The 4990-nt window shown below is 43.1% G+C and overlaps 1 pseudogene; it reads right to left on the reverse strand.

Annotated features, from left to right (window-relative positions):
- Positions 1-368: 368 nt before the first annotated feature.
- Positions 369-1549, reverse strand: LOC101441112 (BRISC complex subunit Abraxas 2 pseudogene; annotated as a pseudogene).
- Between the last annotated feature and the right edge of the window lie 3441 nt (positions 1550-4990).

A 4990-nucleotide genomic window follows, 5' to 3' on the forward strand; every position in this document is an offset into this window, starting at 1 on the left:
TTTGGTTTGCATTTCCCCTGAATACTTAAAGTTTATAGACCTTACATTGTTAAACTGTTTCCTGGGGCTGGAGTCCTTGCCCTAGTCACCAAGGGCAGGACTGCAGCCTTTTATCATCCCACACCCACAGGTCACAGATAATTTAGGTTATTTCTGAAGAGACAAAGAGCCTCCTGCCCATAGCCCACATCACAAGGACTGTCCTCTTGGGAATCACGGTATATGAAAAAGCAGGTTTCCCCACATTATGTCCTAAAAAACCATGCCAATTAGCAATTTGGAAAAACAGTGCTAAGTGGTGTTTCTTTTCTTCACTTAAATCTGGGAGCTCTGTGTGTTCCGGGAGTGTCCATTGCGAGTGTCGTGGGTCAAGAATCCCTCGACTGTGAGTATTCACTATTAGAGGGCTCTGGAGGGTCAATCAGATGTTCATACTCGTTGTCAACTCATTCATCAACACTGTCTCCAGTTGCTCTTTAGGAAGGAGGAAGTTCTTCTCCACCTCCGTTATACTTCAGTCCGGCACTGGTGGAATCATAATTGGAGGAGCCCAAGGCTTGAGGCATAAAGACACTGCTTTCCATGCTAGAGTGGCTTAAAGTAATTTCTTGATTGTTTGGGTTAAAATCTGAATAAGAGGGAGGAGGATCAGAGGCATCTGCATCTCGAAGTGTACCTCTGCCTTCCACTGTGAACCCAGATTAGGGCATCTGAGGACTGAACACTTGCTCCAAAATTTCAGAATTCATCTGTTTGCTTAACATCGTCTGCTGCATTCATCTTTCCTGTTCCTTTTTAATTTTTCCTTTGAGTGATTTCTTTGCAATTCATTCTCTTCTGCCTGGCAAGGTTCAAAAACTCGCTCACTCTTTTCTACATCTGCACAGACGGCCTGCATTTTCTCCTGAAGTGCATTATAAACCCGATTAATCACCCTGATGCCTTTTATTCCTGCATCGTTGTCAAAAAAGTCAGCACCATGTTCTTTAATAACTTTGGCAATACTCTGAAAAGTATTTGGCACTGAAGACACTGTACTCCTGCTGGCTAGGATGGCCTAGATTGGCAATAGCGAGTGATATCCTTTGATTATACTTTCATTTTTTTCTGACGATAACATTTTCTAAAGCCTGAGCAGAATTGTTGGCAGTGGAGATGAACCTGAATAGGAGGAAGACAAGGTCAGGTGTGCCAAGGATCTGGGTGAGCTGCTTATGGATGTCCTGCTGTCTGTATGACATCTGCTGCTGCATGTTGCATCAAAATCTATACCACCCAATAACTTTCTTTCTCTGATATTTAGGAATCCTGTCCAAACTCTGTTCATTAAATTTGCTTGCATAGTCATAAAAACTAAAATGTTTTGAACAAGGCTAATGGGTATGGGTTCCATTTACTAGGAGAAATTCTGTGTTGCTGATTTGTGAGTCAAGAGTGCTAAATGTTTCCTCTTGTTTAACCTCTCCCAGCAAAAACCTTTGGAATCAGCTTCACTGTTGGCGCTGTGGAAACAGAGTGCTGAAGGTATACCCCAAAATGGAATCGCCATGATGGAAATCTCCAGTTGGCCCCTCAACCTATCTTTTTCCTCACATTTTAGATTAAATCGATCCTAGATTGTCTTATCTTATATACTTTCTGGATGCTTCCATGTAGCTACGTCAGGAACACACATATTCCTAATTCTGAATTTTATTTTCCTTTGTGGCAAAGTCTCTCTGAGACAAGCAGAGACATGCCACTTAAAAATTCCTGTTGAATGGGGAAACGGACTTTGGCCCGGTGGTTAGGGCGTCCGTCTACCACATGGGAGGTCCGCGGTTCAAGCCCCGGGCCTCCTTGACCCGTGTGGAGCTGGCCCATGTGCAGTGCTGATGCGCGCAAGGAGTGCCGTGCCACGCAAGGGTGTCCCCCGCATGGGGGAGCCCCACGCGCAAGGAGTGCACCCATGAGGAGAGCCGCCCAGCGCGAAGGAGGGAGCAGCCTGCCCAGGAATGGCGCCGCCCACACTTCCTGTGCCGCTGACGACAACAGAAGCGGACAAAGAAACAAGACGCAGCAAAAAGACACAGAAAACAGACAACCGGGGGAGGGGAGGGGAATTAAATAAATAAAAATAAATCTTTAAAAAAAAAAAAAAAAAAAAAAAAATTCCTGTTGAATGATCAGATAACATTAAGTCAACAGTTATTTCAGAGTATGAAATTGTTTTCAGGTTATGAACATTTTTGTAAGAAAACATGTAGAAATATTTTTGAGGATATTCTGAGGAAGTGGAAATATTCCAAAGTTTCCATTTATTTAATCCTAATGTGTTTGTGTCTTATATAGCACCATGTCTCTCTAACAGAACCCAGCTATAAGCAAACTTTTCAAATTTAGGTGAAAGGACTCTTAAAGGTCTTAAGATTTAAGAAATTTCAAACTCCTTACCCATACTCCCTACCCACATTATTGGTTTGTACTCTCCTAAACCAGATTTTTGAGAATTTTATATTATCCAAAATGCTGCCTACTGACCTGAAAGAGTAAAACAGAGGACCAAATTCAAGAAGGCTGTTGGAATTCCACAATTCTGCATGCTGGTTCATGCAGATTCAAGTAACCATTGAAGAAAAGAAAGGCAATGCCTTCACTTGCCAGGCTGTTGAGACAAAATACTACAGAATGGTATGGCTTGAACAAAGGGAATTTACATGCTTACTTTGGAGGTTAGGAGATTTCCACTATAGAGGCTTCAGCAAGACATTGATTTCTCTCCAAAGTCTGTAACATTCCAGTGCTGGCTACCAGAGATCCTTGAGGTTCCTTGGCTCTTATCCCTGCCTTGAACTGAGGGCAATGTCCACTTCCTTCTCTTCTCAGTTCTGCTGACTTCCATCTTCTGGCTCCTCTCTGTGGCTTCTATATCTATGCCTGAATTTCTCATGCTCATAAGGGGATCCAGTAATCTCATTGAAGGTGCTGTTTTATTCAAGTGGGACAAACCTTAACTGAAATAAAACATTCAAGAGTTCATATCTAACATGGGCCCACACACACAGGAATACTGATGAAGATGAAGATGAAGAATATGAATATAATTCAATCTATCTCAAATGAAGACAGAGGCCAGCTCTGCTGGCAGAGATATCACAGACATGAACTCAGAGACCAGAGATCTGGGTGTAGAGGCCAGAGCCAAAGGTCCAGAGGGCAGAGGCATGGTCCCAAGGACAATCCATAGGCCATAGTTAACTTCCAGGTAGTGAGACCTAAAGAAACTTCAGGATTTCAAAATTGCTTGCCAGAAGTGGTTATTTACTTCCTTATTTTCCCTCCCTTTTGGAATGAGGATGCCTAAACTTTTATATGATGCCTGCAGCAACATTGTATTTGGAATCAGTAAACTTGTTCTTAGTTACTGGTCCACAGAGAGAAATGGATTTTGGATCAGAATGGGTCCTAGCCAGAAAGTCATATATACCTGATTTAGGCAAGGTAGATGACACCTTAGGACTGTGAGCAGATGCTATTTAGATGAGGTTTGGGAATTGACTTGAGGCTGTAATTTGTTTAGACATTTGGGCATGTTGGGATGAGGAGAATTTATTTTACATATGTGGAAAATGAGTACCATTGGGTTTGAAAAGATTACTGTATAGATTGAATAATACCCTGAAAATATATGGTCTTAAACCTGGTACCCAAGCATGCTCCCTTATATGAGATAAACTATATACTTTATTTAATTTGAGATGGAGAGATTATCCTGGGGTTTCAGGTTGGCCATAAATTCAGTCACATGTATCCCAAGAAAAGGGAAGCAGAATAATTTGAAAGACAAACAGAGGAGAAGGCAAGTGAGGGCAGAGCAGAGAGACATTTGAGGATGCTGGACTGGAAAACTGGAGTAATGTATTCTCAAAACAAAGAATTCTGGTAGCCCTCTGGACTGGTAGAGGTGAGAAATGAACTCTCCTGGAAACCACCAGAATTGTGGACTTACAGAAGCCTTGATTTAAGCCTTGTGATATAATTTCAATTGTCTGGCTTCCAAATTGTGAGAGAATTGAATTCTGTTATTCTGAGTTATCCAGGATTTTAAAATTTGTTAAAGCAGCCACAGAAAACTAATTTAATCATTCATAATTGATAAATAACTGCATCATTTTTGAAAGAGATATGAAAATACTATCAAATCTGGTAGAACCAGCAAGATGGCAGCAGAGCAAGGAGCTCTGAGAGTCAGTTCCTGCTACAGGGCAGTTAGCAAACACCCATAGCTCTCTGGAGCTAGCTGAAGTGCCTGTTTGGGGGTTCCAGGAGACAAGAAAAGCATCCTGCAACATTCTTGAAGGAGTGGAAAGAGGAGACAGCCCATCTACAAAGAAGACTAGTTAGCAGAGTGCTCCATGCAGCAGAGGCCAGTGCCCATCCTCCACTGGAGGCACAAGGGGCCTTGGGAGCTGTTCTGTGTTTGAATTGAAAGTTCCACTTCCCCAAAATGGGGGAGGAAGAGACAGGTGGGCACCATTTCAGGTACTGGTGAGTAAAATCAGTGGGCTACAGTATAATCATGAGAACAGCTAAAGTTGGAGCCTGTCCAAGTCAGAAAGAGGCAGGAGCCGCCATCTTAACTCCATGCCTGGCATGAGGGGAAGCTTGACAGACTGAGAATCCCAGTGCTGGTGGGGACCAGTTTCTTCCCATCCAGATCAGATTGCAGCTCAAGCCTAGGCCCCAGTGCCACCTCCAGCAGGGAGGAATCTGCAGGGACCTGTACCAGCATATCCAGGAAATTACAGGCCAAGCCATGGAGGTCAGTGATTTTCCTACAGTGGCTGCTTGAGCCACCCCAGGAGATATTCTGTGACTGTAATTGGAAGCTCCATTTCCCAAAAACAGGGGAGGAGGTGACAGTTAGCTGCTGATTTCAGTTACTGATTGGTGGACTTGGCTGGCTAAGAGATAACCCTGGGAACAGCTGAGATGTGAAGCAGTCCAATTC

Source organism: Dasypus novemcinctus, chromosome 17, assembly GCF_030445035.2.
Source record: "Dasypus novemcinctus isolate mDasNov1 chromosome 17, mDasNov1.1.hap2, whole genome shotgun sequence".
Lineage (NCBI taxonomy): Eukaryota > Metazoa > Chordata > Mammalia > Cingulata > Dasypodidae > Dasypus > Dasypus novemcinctus.